The sequence below is a fragment of the Bubalus bubalis genome, chromosome 4 (assembly GCF_019923935.1).
Source record: "Bubalus bubalis isolate 160015118507 breed Murrah chromosome 4, NDDB_SH_1, whole genome shotgun sequence".
Lineage (NCBI taxonomy): Eukaryota > Metazoa > Chordata > Mammalia > Artiodactyla > Bovidae > Bubalus > Bubalus bubalis.
The window spans coordinates 146,104,472-146,118,947 of NC_059160.1; the positions used below are offsets into that span (position 1 = coordinate 146,104,472).

Genomic DNA, 14,476 nt, shown 5'->3' on the forward strand with positions numbered 1-14,476 from the left:
TGTTGGCATCTATTGCATTTCTCAAGGAATTTTTCCAAAGGATCTACCTTTTCAAGTTTATAGCATTGGCTGTATCTTTGTATTACCTCTAGGAACTTCTCAGTGCTTCCTTGGTTACTCAGACAATAAAGAATTTGCCTGCAATGCAGGAAACCCAGGTTTGATCCCTGGATCAGGAGGGTCCCCTGTAGAAGGGAATGGCTACCACTCCAGTATTCTTGCCTGGAGAATTCCACGAACAGAGAAGCCTGGTGGGCTACAAGTCCATGGGGTTGCAAAAAGTCAGAAGTGACTAACGCTTTTACTTTTTTAACTTTCACGTGTCTTTGTATTGTCTCTAGGAACTACAGTGATATAGTGATATCTTTTTCATTTTGGATATTGCACTGAAATTGCTCATTTTCTCTCTCTCATTCCTTGATCAGTCCTGCCAGGGTTATTATGTTTAGAAGTCTCCCCACCCCCTACCAAAAATTTTAGGTTTTGGGGTTCTCTTATTTTCTTTCTTCCATTTTCTTTGAGTTTAGTTTGTATTTTTGTAATCTCTTAACAAGGATGCTTAAGTCATTTGCTTTCAATTTCCTTCTTTTCAAATATATTGTACATTTAAGGTCACAATAGCTGCATTCCACAAAATTTTCAGGTTTACAGGAGATGACATTACCTTGCAAAGTGAAAGTGTTAGTTGCTCTGTTGTGTCCGACTCTTTGTGACCCAATGCCCTGGGGCCTGCCTGACTCCTCTGTCCATGGAATTTCCCAGGCAAGAATCCTGGAGTGGGTAGCCATTCCCTTCTCCAGGGGATCTTCATGACCCAGGGATCGAACCTGGGTCTTCTACATTGCAGGCAGATTCCTTACCATCTGAGCCAAAAAGTTTAGTTTTAATTTGCAGTTCTTTAATCAACGGAGTTGAGTGTCCTTTCATATGCTTGAGTGCTATTTGTATACATTTCCTGGGATCTCAGTTCACATCCTTTGTCCAGTTTTCTGTTGGTTTTTTAGTCCTTACATGGATATATGTTAGATTATTTATTTTTAATATGAGTAATTAAAAAACTTTTTCCCTAGTTCATTGATCTTCTGTTGACTCTGTCTATGCTGTGAATTTAGATTCCTCTCCTCCTAAATTGGTATTCTGCTGAGGGCTTACTCACCTGCTTTTGGAATTCAGAAATCCCCTCCGCTTTGTTGGGCTTTCATTCCTCCCCATGAAAAGTCCTCAGAACAGAGGCTCTGGAGATACTCAGACCTGCCATTCTCTAGCTGTGCGGTCTTAGATAAGTTTTGACACCTCTAGGCCTCAATTTCCTCATCTGTAAAATAAAGATAATAATTCTGCCAACCTTATAGGGCTGTTTGATGCATAAATGAGATAATGCATATAATCACCCAGCACAGTGCCTTGCCCATCATGAAGGCTTAATGCATGGTATTTTTTTTCTTACTATTTGCAAAATCAAGCAAACATTTTGCGAATGGCTACTGTATTATCCCAGTGCTATTTCCCATCAGTGTACAGGAGAAAATCCTGTGATGACGTGCCCTTTATCTCACCTGTTGTGTCTTTTCTGCTTCATACATGGGATTCCGGACTGTGGCCAGTATCACTGGGTGCTTTGATGAGACTTAACTGCTCTGAAAATTGAGTCTCTACCAGGCTCTTGGGTTTACCTACCATGGCATTACCTGTGCTTCTATTGTCCCAAAGTCCATGTGACTAGCTGTTTGATGATATTTTAGAGAAGAAAGGAGGAAAGAAAGAGGCATGACTAATGACCCCACATGGCTCAGCCACCCCACCTGTCTCCCCTATGATTGTCAGTTGCCTGGTAACCTGTCATCTGAGCAGGACTCACGGCTCTGGAGCTGGCAGCTACAGACTGGTCTAAGTCAGCATTCAGGAAGTTTGACTTAGAAGAGCAGACATCAGAGAAGAGAGAATAAGTCTGAGCTCTCCAGAAAGATCTAAGTTCATGGAATCCAACAAGTTTCCTATCTCTTTTCAACTTAAATGTCATTCTCTGCTTCTACCCCAAGTTCTCCCCTCAAACTCTCTTTGAATACCCAAGAATTCTTATAATTTCACATCTCTTTACTCTAAGCCTGTCAGTTCCAAAAGGTTAGAGGATACCTCTATCTTGTTCATCATCAAGCATATTGCCTTGCTCTGCATGATGGTTAGTTATGTGGGTCTGCTTGTGTTGTACTAATTCATCAAATGCCTGGTACAATGCCTCATGCCCAGTAAATATTCACTGAATTCATGAATAGATGAATCAGAGTCTAAGGTAGTTATTCTGGCCAGTCACCCGTTCCATATCTGAATCCTCACCTCAGAATTCCTACCCACTCTATGCTCATATTTGTCAACAAGACAGCTCTAGTGACAGGGGGCTCTCTGCTGCCCAAAGTTGCCTGTTCGTTTTCTGTGTGATCCTGTTGGCTAGAAAGCTCTTCTCAATATTGCACTTAAATATATCTTCTTGAAGCTTCCAGTCAATAGTCTTGATTTATTCTTAAGAATAAATCAAGTCTAGGTCCTCTGTGTGATGACAACCCTGTACACATTTGACATTAGTTCTCATACCCACCTCTTCTTCTCCAGGCTAGTCACAAAATCACTGATTAGACACATATTTGTTGAGTACCTGCAACAGGGAATACACTGCTGCTGCTAAGTCACTTCAGTCGTGTTCGACTCTTTACGACCCCACAGACGGCAGCCCACCAGGCTCCCCCGTCCCCGGGATTCTCCAGGCAAGAACACTGGAGTGGGTTGCCATTTCCTTCTCCAATGCATGAAAGTGAAAACTCAAAGTGAAGTCGCTCAGTCGTGTCTGACTCTCAGCGACCCCATGGACTGCAGCCCACCAGGCTCCTCCATCCATGGGAGTTTCCAGGCAGGAGTACTGGAGTGTGTTGCCAGTGCCTTCTCCATGGAATACACTAGAGAACACAAAGATGGAAAGAAATAATAAGTACCTTCAAGAGGTTACTGGTCTTGTGGGGCATCAATAAAAATGAAGATCAAATGTAATAAGGACAGTGGAGACTCCGAGTTCATCTGTGAGTTTTGGGGAAGGCTCCACAGAGGAGTGGGCTATAGAAGGTGGTCTCAGTAGACATGGGAGAAGCAGATGTTCCAAGAAGTGAGAGTATATGCCAAAGTCTGGAGATATAGGAGCCCATGGCGTGTTATAGGAACTCTAAATAATTCCACATGGCTAGGGAAACCAGAAATCCCAGATGGCACAAGACAGTCCAATTTTTTTCTGCTCTCTCAGAAAACTTACTAATATGTCCTCAGCCTCAGAAGTGTCCCAGATTGGATGATTAATTACATGATTACTCTAACTATGCCAGGGGTATAAAGTCTGAGAGTGAGGTAGAGATGTGGGAGCTGAAGGTAGAGAGAGGGCAGGGGCTGATCCCCAGGGGCCTTGTGGGCCAAGTTCAAGAAGAACATTCAGTTAACTGGGCCTTGTATGGTACCTTCCCTCAGAGGTCATCCTCTCCAGGTATATAATTTGATTCACAGACAGATCAGTACATCTACTGATAGATGTTTATTGCTGTGGATTACCATGTTTTTCATGAATTTTTTTGATGTGGACTGCTTTTAAAGTCTTTATTGAATTTGTTATAAAATTGCTTCTGTTTTATGTTTCTTGGTTTTTTGGCCACGTGGCATGTGGGATTGTAGTTCCCCAACCAGGGATCGAAACTGCATTGGAAGGCAAAGTCTTAACCACTGACCCACCAGGGAAGCCCCCTATGGATTACCACTTATGGGCGACTTATCAGGTAAGCACTTTCCAAATAGTCTCGGGGGGTGGCCCAGGCAATCTCTGCTGACCCTTGCTGATGTATTTTCTGTAATGGATTCTCTGACACTTAGCCTTGGTTTTGACTTGTTGTGGTTGTGAGGTTGTGTCCAGAGACGGCACTGGGCAATCCCCTCTGGACTTTTTGCTCTCAACTAGAGACTTTGTAAGACTTCCCTGGAGGGATGTAGCGAGTGTCAGAAGCAGGCCTATAGCTATAAACAACTTGCTTTAAAGGACTGAAATGATTTGTATATGATAGGGACTTATAAGAATATTTGAAGGAAACGAGTTTTTAATCGGGTCTAAGATGATGCAATAATGAGGGATTGTTTCATTAGCTGTTTGGGCAGTCAGTGGAATGGTTTATACATTTGGAATGCTTGACTTACGTGAGAAGCGGATAGTCAGAGTAGGTATTTGAGATATGTCTGAGTGAGTGGTTTCCTTTGCAGTGACCCTTGCAACATCTGTCCCTAGGTGGCAGATGATGGTTTGCCCCTCAAAACTGAGTGTCTCAGTCCCCTCAAGCAGATCCACAAGGACTAGCTTCAGGCTGCTTTGCCCACCAGGAGGCGAGTCAGCAGTGGACCCCAGGGTTTCTGGAGACTTCGGAACCCTAGTCACTGCTCTGACACTGGGACGCTCAGAGGGGACGTAAGGCAAGTAGGAATGGCTGTGTCATCCTGCCCTTCCCATGTGTCCTTTTCCAACCTACTGAAGCATGGGAATCTAGGTGTATGAATTTGCTAGGACTGCTGTAACAAAGGACTATAAACAGGGTAGCCTGAACAGCAGACATTTGTTGTCTTACTGTTCTGAAGACTAGAAACCTGAGCTCCAGGTGTTGGCAGGACTGGTTTCTTCCGAGGGCAGTAGTAACAAAGAATGGGCCCCAAGCCTCTGCCCTAGGCGGGCAGTTTTCTGGCAGTCCTTCGTGTTCTTTAACTTGTAAAAGCATTGTCCCCATCTCTACCTTTGTCTCTGTGTGGTGTTCTCTCTGTTTGCATGTCTGTGTCCACACTTCCCCTTTTTATTAGTCCACCAGTTACATTGGATGAAGGTCTCATCCTCCTCTAGTTTGACCTCATCTTAACTAACTACATGTGCGGTGACCCCTTTTCCAAAGAATGTTCCATTCTGTGGTGCTGACAGTGAGGACTTCAACGTATGAATTATTGGGGGGCAGAATTCAGCATACCACACGAGGGTAGATAGAAACAGCTGCAGCATGAATGTAGCTACTCTATTGGTTACTGCTGAAACCCACTCTGTTTTGTGGGAAATGATCAGATCAGAAAGAATCCTGTGGTTAAGGGGGAGGTACCCATCCTGGTCTGACAGGTTAAAGGTATAGCCCTCTAGACATGGGTTAGTTTGTCTTGAGCTATGAACATGACTTGTCCCCTGGGGCTGTTGGCCTGAGGTCACACATGGCAGGATGCTGGTCAGGGCACAGCGTGGACTGTAGTTCTGGGGAGCTCTTTTTAGTCTGTTTATCTCACTTTACAAGAGTCCTAGCCTCGTGCCCTTGTTCAAATTCTAGAACCAACTGTCTTTACTCTTTACTGAGATAAATGCAAAAGCCTGGTGCCTAGTCTGCCATTCGATTCTTCTTCCAGCCAAGTGAAGACTTGATGATCACTCTGCAACTACAAATTTCTCTTCTGTATCTTGGGAGAGAAAGATGGAATTAACAAAGACGGGTGATTCAGCAAGTGACATCATGGTCACAAGATAGATTTTGCAAATGACAACAGGAACACAATGTGCTCCTACAATATTTTTGTGCTTTCTCTTGAGAAATTATGCTGGCTTGCTGTTTTCTATTCCTAACTAAGGCAAAAGAGTCTTCGCAAGTTGCATTCACCTCATATTCTACTTAAAACGGCGGCATCCATGACCACCTGCTCATCCCCTACACTTTCTGTTTCCCATACTTGGCTTTACTTCTTTTTTCCATAGCCCTTGGCACCTTCTAACTCGCCATAGAGTCAGTTATTCTCTTTGTCTCCTTCCACAAGAATGCAAGCTGCATGTTGGCACAGATCTTTGTTTTGTTCAGTGATTCATCCCCGACTCGGGATATTGCAACATAACATTTAAATAGTTGAATGGATGAATGAATGAGCCTGAGGTCTGCTCCCCAAAGTAGTCACTCTCCCATTTACATGCTTGGGACCCTGAAGGCATGTGTATTTGTACCCCTGCCCTACACATCTGCCCCTACTGACCTGTACAGCCTCTCCCTCCCCTCCCCCTTACTCTGGCCACACTCGCTGGCCCTCCTACACTGGCCACTGGGCCTTGGAACGCACAGTTCCCTCAGCCAGAACACTCTTCTTGCATCACTCTGCCTGGTTAACTCCTGCTCATTCTGCCCTCTCAGCTCATGCTATCCTTGATCCCTCTGCCTGCGTCCATTCCCCCAGGCACAGAACATGGAGAACAACTGCCCTTAGTTTAAAAACAAGCAAACTAATAGCAACATGGGGAAATTTCTTTGACCTTGTAAGACCCTGAGCCCTGGATGCAGGTATTGCCCAGCTGTCCCAAGCCGGCTCCTCTGAGTGAGTCAGCCCTGGAAACCGGTTCTACAGGGCCAGGCAAGGAGTAACCATGGGTCACTAATTACCCACCTAGTCCTGTGTTTGCACAGGACTTGCATTACTCTTCATCATATCCCATCTGTGTCAATACTGAGAGGGAGGAGAGGGGGAGGGTTGCTGCATCCAGGCCACACCATGCATCCGCAGCACAGGACCAGGGCAGATACCCTCTGCCTCCAAATAACTATGTAATCAAGGGTCCCTCCTGGGAACTGGAGCACAGAGAGGTGGAGTGGCATCTGGAAAGTGTAACCCAAGTGGGGCAGAGAGAATTCTAGACTGACAGAGTTGGAGAGCAGTGTCCCCTATCTATACAAATTTGAGGTCAGGACATTGAGACCCAGAGAGGGTAAACGGTGCATCCAAAGCCACACTGTGTGTGAGTCTCAAAGGCATCATGAGAACCTGTAAGTTTCATTACATTTTGTGGGCGTGGGCTCCTGGAGCTGGAAGGTCAGGAATTCTAGGTTCGGTTTCCACTAGCTATGGGACCAAGGTGTAGACACTGATGAGAATGAATAGAATCTAGCAACTTTTATCTGGTGCTGGTTTAGTTGCTAAATTGTGTCTGACTCTCGCAACCCCATGGACTGTAGCCCACCAGGCTCCTTTGCCCACAGGATTTTCCAGGCAAGAATACTGGAGTGTGTTGCCTTTTCCTTCTCCAGGGGGTCTTCCTGACCCAGGGATCATACCCAAGTCTCCTGCATTGGAGGTAGATTCTTTATCTACTGAGCCACCAGGGAAGGGTGTTCAAAATACAGATATTTGGACCCTATCCCTCATTCACCAGGGAATATAGGGAAGTCCTAACATAGGGATTCGGAAAAGTTCCTTGGCGGTTCTGATGTGTAATGCTAGATGGCAAGATTGGACTGGATGATCCTTGAGTCCCTTTAACTTGACAGACATTCAGCTGTAGATATGAAGATGAGGCTTGTCTTAGCATTCATTCCTGTCATCAGTCCTCAGTGGGACAATTTGGCTCCCTAGAAGGCATCCCAAAATTTTAAAAATTTCTGGTTGTCACAATGATTGGGGCAGTTTCTCTGGCATTCGGTGACGGTGATGAATGTTAGGTGTCTTGAAATGTGGACATTGCAAAGGTAGCCCCTCACAACGAAGAGGTGTCCTGACCCCTACACATTTTGTTTTTTTAACATAACACACAGCCAGAACAAGCATATAGGGGAAAAGCTGTGGTTCACAGTCACATGAACCAAGAGCTCAATTTCACTTTCATACAAAAAAACAAAGTGGATTTCTTTAAAAACATGGTTTTATTATACACTCTTCCTGGTACACATCTACCATGTGGAATGTTGCATGTAGGTTATCCTTCATTTTGCTTGGAACTTTATCAACTTTTAATCTGTCATTTTGGAAAATCACATCACCCATGGCATTGCTGTTCACAGGGTAATAGAGTCCCAAAGACAAGACCTCTGTCCTGCATTTGTAGCTTTCCTGTTCTCAAAAGCTGTATGTGCTAATATAAAGAACCTCATTTAGCCCTTATTTCAAAACAGCAAATGTAAAGGAAAAAGTGACAACAATATTCAATTAAATATCGCCTTCTCTTCAATCAGTACTTATTCATTGTAAGTTCACGCATCTGCTAACTTCAAGGACAATTTTTTAAATGATGTCTTTCACTTTTAAAGTTAGGACACTATATTGCTATATAGGTGGGTACACATCCCTGTATATGACATATATTTTTTAACCCCCATAAATAGGGTGTTGGGGCTTGTTGGTTTGGGACTTACTGATTTAGAGACAACAGACAACAAAACCCGCAGGAATACTGTAGCTCTTGGGAAAGCCTGGAAAAGGCCTAGGCAAATGGTCTAGGGTGCACTTAATGGGGCAAGTGGCACAGTGGTTGGAAAGACTAATCAACTGTCAGGATCAGGTCCTGATGGGGACCGAGCCAGACCAAGAGCAATGAGGTGAGAGGGCAAGGTTTGGTTTAGCCAGTGCCAGAGCCCAGACTTGCAGGTTATCTGAACTCTATCATGCATGTGGGGGAGGTTAGACTAATAGCTCTTGAATGCCTTCTGTGGGTTTGGCCCTACACTGGGTACACATATCCACCTGCCACCACAGTCCCAGGATAGATGCTATCAACCTTTGTTTTTCAACTGAGGAAGCCCAGGCTCAGTTAAACCCACTTTCCTGAGGCCACACAGTGATCTCTGGGTAGAGGCTAGCCTGCCTTCAAAGCTGTTCCGTCATTGCAGGCCCAGGTGGTTTCCTTTTGCCCAAGGAAGTTGGTATTTATTTGGTTTTTGATAAGCAGTCGCTCTCTGGTTTTGATGCTTTGCTAGGAGTGATTGTGCAGCCTGGATAGCAACAGGGGGCTTCCTCAGGAAAGGTGGGCTTTCTTGGGAAATCGCTTGTCTCTCAAGATCAGACTTGGCCACTCTGACTTTTGGCTGAATTGGCGCCTGGGACATGTAGCTTAGTGATCCACTGCTCCTTAGTCTTCATCCCATTTGGCAACCTCTGGACACATTCTTCCTGCCCAGGTGCTCCCATGTCGGGTTGGCTCTCAGCACCCTTTTTCCCAGTGGCAGGTCCGGTCATGGTTGTTTCACAGCCTGATGCCATTGAGTGGTCTACAGCCCCTCCTTGGGCAGGGCGTTTTAGACTCCATGAGCGGATGTCCTGCGGTGGGAGGCTTTCCTGTGGGCTGTTCCTTCCCAAGAGTTCAGAAGCTGCAACCTCCTTGAGATTTGCAGGCAGTTCTGTCCTAACCAGAGCTCCCACAGAAAGTCCCCGGTTGGGATGGCTGGGGCTGGGGGAGGGGTGTCAGGGACAGGAGTGGAGGCATGATAGCGTGTTCCTGCTTTTCAGAGTGGAGCGTGTGTGCTCATATGCGAAGGGAGGGGTGTCACCAACTTGGCCATGGCCAGCTGCCATTTTAAGCAGAAACAGATTTGCTGGTATGAATTATTTTAAAAGAATCCACGTGGGGTGGTGGAAATCCCAGACCATCTTCCTCCACACTCTCCTCCCTGCCATCCCCAGCCCTCTGTCATCAGCAGTTATTTCAGTCCCTCCCTGATTGCCCCCCACCCCCAGCCACCCAGCCTCTCCCCCTTCCCCCTCCCTCTCCCCCTACCACTCCTGGCCTTTCTAATCCCTCCCAGTCTTCTGTTATCCTGAAAAGCTCCACAATGGCACCAAAGGCCAACTTGGGGAGCATTAGTTCTCCTCTTTACCCCCATCCTTTTTTTTTTTTTTTTTTTTTTGATCAGTCTCCTTCAGTTCAGTTCAGTTCAGTTGTTCAGTCATGTCCGACTCTTTGTGACCCCATGAATCACAGCACGCCAGGCCTCCCTGTCCATCACCAACTCCCGGAGTTCCTCAGACTCATGTCCATCGAGTCAGTGATGCCATCCAGCCATCTCATCCTCTGTCGTCCCCTTCTCCTCTTGCCCCCAATCCCTCCCAGCATCAGTCTTTTCCAATGAGTCAACTCTTTGCATGAGGTGGCCAAAGTACTGGAGTTTCAGCTCTAGCATCATTCCTTCCAAAGAAATCCCAGGGCTGATCTCCTTCAGAATGGACTGGCTGGATCTCCTTGCAGTCCAGGGGAATCTCAAGAGTCTTCTCCAACACCACAGTTCAAAACCATCAATTCTTCGGCACCCAAATTCTTTGGCGCCCAGCTTTCTTCACAGTCCAACTCTCACATCCATACATGACCACAGGAAAAACCATAGCCTTGACTAGACGAACCTTTGTTGGCAAAGTAATGTCTCTGCTTTTGAATATGCTATCTAGGTTGTTCATAACTTTCTTTCCAAGGAGTAAGCGTCTCTTAATTTCATGGCTGCAGTCACCATTGGCAGTGATTTTGGAGCCCCCCAAAATAAAGTCTGACACTGTTTCCACTGTTTCCCCATCTATTTTCCAAGACGTGATGGGACCGGATGCCATGATCTTAATTTTCTGAATGTTGAGCTTTAAGCCAACTTTTTCACTCTCCTCTTTCACTTTCATCAAAAGGCTTTTTAGTTCCTCTTCACTTTCTGCCATAAGGGTGGTGTCATCTGCCTATCTGAGGTTATTGATATTTCTCCCAGCAATCTTGATTCCAGCTTGTGTTTCTTCCAGTCCAGCGTTTCTCAGGATGTACTCTGCATATAAGTTAAATAAGCAGGGTGACAATATACAGCCTTGACGTACTCCTTTTCCTATTTGGAACCAGTCTGTTGTTCCATGTCCAGTTCTAACTGTTGCTTCCTGACCTGCACACAGATTTCTCAAGAGGCAGGTCAGGTGGTCTGGTATTCCCATCTCTTTCAGAATTTTCCACAGTTTATTGTGATCCACACAGTCAAAGGCTTTGGCATAGTCAATAAAGCAGCAATGGATGTTTTTCTGGAATTCTCTTGCTTTTTCCATGAGCCAGCAGATGTTGGCAATTTGATCTCTGGTTCCTCTGCCTTTTCTAAAACCAGCTTGAACATCAGGAAGTTCACAGTTCACGTATTGCTGAAGCCTGGCTTGGAGAATTTTGAGCATTACTTTACTAGCATGTGAGATGAGTATTTAAACCATCCCAAACAAATGCACAATCTTAACTGAAAAACACCAAGCTTTCTCTGCAAGCAAGGTGTTGAGGGAAGTGCTTCTCAAGTTTTACTGTGCATATTATGTCTGGGGATCTTGATAAAATGTAGATTGCAATTTGGTAGGTCTGGAGCTGGGTTCCAGGAACCTGCATTTCTAATCAGCTCCCTTGGGATGCCAGGGCTGTTCGCTGGGAGACCTCATTGCCAGTATGGGAGCCCCAGCACCCCACCTCTGCCCCTCCACCAGCCAGATGAGCCCCTTATTTGTAGAACTTCTGAAGTCTCTAGCATGGGAGTGTCTAGGCGGTGGGGGAGGGAGGAGAGGGCATGTGGTCCCTTCCTTAACCATCACTCTTACTTTTGCAAATCCTTCCTCTCTCTGAACTGTAATTCTCTCCTTTATTTATGTCCCCTTTGCTCTCTGCTCTCTTCCTTTCTCCCCAGGGCCCACCAATATAGCTAGGACATGTGAATCTGATAGTCAGTGGGGACGTTGTTCTGTTTTGGTTCATTGTGATTCTCCTGTAAAGGCTGAAGTTTTCTTTCTTAATTCTTACACATCTTTTATCTCTGGTCATTTTCTATTTGATACTTCTCTTGTAATCCCTGATGATATGCTGCATCAGAGGGAGTGTGGGAAACAGGAGCAGTGGGACCTGAAACCTCACCCCCTGTCTGTCCCCCACAACAGGGCCCCTGGGCTCTGCCAGGAGGCATAGTCCTTTCTTGGCCTTGGTTTCTTCATGCATGTATTATGGGGTTGAACTGCAAATAGTTGAAGGCCCCTCTAGCTCTCACATTCTTTGATTCAAATTCATTAACATTTTTTAGGTCCTTCCTACAAAATCTGAAGTCTTTCCTTCCCATCTGAACTCTACTCCATTCTCCTGTGTGTCTTTGGGATGATCACTTACCTTCTTTGGGCTTTAGTGTCCTTGTTTATAGGCTTCCCAGGTGGCTCAGTGGGTAAAGAATCTGCCTGCAGTGCAGGAGATACAGTAGACACGGGTTTGATCCCTGGGTCTGGACGATCTCCTGGAGGAGGGCATGGCAACTGACTCTAGTATTCTTGCCTGGAGAATTCCATGGACAGAAAAACCTGGCAGGCTACAGTCCATAGGGTTGAAAAGAGTCTGATACAACCGAAGCAGCTAAGCACACACGCATGTCCTTATTTATATACATCCTTGAGAGATGAGCGTCGGCTTGTCTGGGCACGTTAGGACATACATAGAGCTTTGGATGTAAAGGTGCCTAGTACAGTTCTATCTCAGTCAGCTTAGGCTGCTATAGCAGAGTACCACAGACTGAACGACTTAAACAAGAGACATTGATTTATCACAGTTTTACAGGCTGGGAAGTCCAAGGTCAAGGGGCAGGCAAATTCAGTTTTTGGCAAGATCCTCTTCCTGGCTTGCAAATGCCTACCATTTCACCATGTGCTTGCATGACTACTTTGTGCAGAGAGATAGGGAGAGAGAGAAAGGGAGACGGACAGGGGGTGTGTGCTCTGTCTGGTCTTGTTGTTGTCTTCTTGTAAAGACTTGAATCCTATTTTGGGGCTCCATCCTCACTACCTCACCTAAAGCTGTTTCCCAGAGGCCCTGCCATTAGAGGTTAACATATGAATTTCGGGGGAGATCTTTTAGTCCATAACAATAAAGACTAGACAATATAGTTGAACTGATTCACTTGGGAAGAACGAACAGGCTGCCTGCTGTGCGTGTGACCAGTGAAGCTGTACCACACTGGTGTAGGGAGGAATCAGACATGGACCTTGCTCATCAGTCAGCTGGCACAGACATTCTAGATTAAAGGATGAGAGGTGACAGCTAAGAAGCAGGCTAGGGAAAGCAGATCCTAGGATCTGAAGAAGAAATAAAGCAGAAAGGTGGGGGCTGAGGGCTAGGGAAGACATAACCTGGAATCCCCAAAGTTAAAATGAAAGTTGCTCAGTCGTGTCCGACTCTTTGTGACCCCATGGACTGTATCAGTTCAGTTCAGTTTAGTTGCTCAGTCATGTCTGACTCTTTGCGACCCCATGAACTGCAGTACGCCAGGCCTCCCTGTCCATCACCAACTGCTGGAGTCTACCCAAACCCATGTCCATTGAGTCGGTGATGCCATCCAACCATCTCATCCTCTGTCGTCCCCTTCTCCCCCTGTCGTCAATATTTCCCAGCATCAGGGTCTTCTCAAATAAGTCAGCTCTTCACATCAGGTGGCCAAAGTATTGGAGTTTCTGCTTCAACATCAGTCCTTCCAATGAACACCTAGGACTGATCTCCTTTAGGATGGACTGGTTGGATCTCCTTGCAGTCCAAGAGACTCTCAAGAGTCTTCTCCAACACCACAGTTCAAAAGCATCAATTCTTCTGCGCTCAGCTTTCTTTATAGTCCAACTCTCACATCCATACATGACTACTGGTAAAACCATAGCCTTGACTAGATGGACCTTTGCTGACAAAGTAATGTCTCTGCTTTTTAATATGCTGTCTAGGTTGGTCATAACTTAATTCTCCAGGCCAGAATACTGGAGTGGGTATCCTTTCCCTTCTCCAGGGGATCTTCCCAACCCAGGGATTGAACTCAGGTCTCCCGCATTGCAGGCAGATTCTTTACTAGCTGAGCTACCAGGGAAGCCCAAGAATACTGGAGTGGGTAGCTCATCCCTTCTCCAGGAGATCTTCCTGACCCAGGAATCGAACTAGGGTCTCCTGCATTGCAGGCACATACTTTACCAACTGAGCTATCAGGGAAGCCCTAAAGTTACTCTGTTTTTAAAGGTATTTTATTTGTTTATTTTTGGCTGCTCTGGGTCTTCATTGTCGCACGGCTTTCTCTAGTTGTGGCAAGCAGAGTCTACTCTCCAGTTGCTGTGCACAGGCTTCTCATCGCGATGGCGTCTCTTGTGGTGGGACACGAGCTCTAGGTGTGCGTGGGCCTCAGTAGTTCTGGTGTGTAGGCTTAGTTGCTCCATGCCATGTGAGGTCTCCCGGGACCAGGGACTGAACCCGTATCCCTTGTATTGGCAGGTGGATTCCCAGCCACTGGACCACCAGTCCCCCAAATTACTCTTGATGAATAGGCATTGGCAGGAAGTCCCAGAACATGTTCTGACCCTTCAACACAGTAGAGAGTGAATGTCTACTGGGGAACAGCAGTTAAGGGGCTAAGGGTATGGCATTATTAGTGTCTGATTCAAGAGCTCTGAGAAGCAGAGGTGTCCGGGACTTCTGATGGGTGGAGGCGAAGCCGGGGAAGCCCAGAGAGAACTTATTTGACTCTTTCAGAATTTTGACCATTCTAGCGGGGAAACTGGGAAGTGCAAAAGGGGCTGTGCAGAGAAGGGCAGGCGTGATAACAAGGAATTCCATCCTAAAAACACTAGATGAGGGAAATGACAGTAGTGATGCCAGCATTTTGCAAGAGGATGGAATTCGGTATCCTCCTTA

The 14,476-nt window shown here is 45.9% G+C and overlaps 1 protein-coding gene across 1 annotated transcript in view; it reads left to right on the forward strand.

Annotated features, from left to right (window-relative positions):
- Positions 1–3,732: 3,732 nt before the first annotated feature.
- SGPL1 (sphingosine-1-phosphate lyase 1) overlaps positions 3,733–14,476 on the forward strand; it is a 64,418-nt gene continuing 53,674 nt past the window's right edge. Inside the window, exon 1 of the mRNA XM_025284686.3 lies at positions 3,733–3,806. The gene's annotated coding sequence lies outside the window, so the exon portion shown is untranslated. The remainder of the gene's footprint in view (positions 3,807–14,476) is intronic.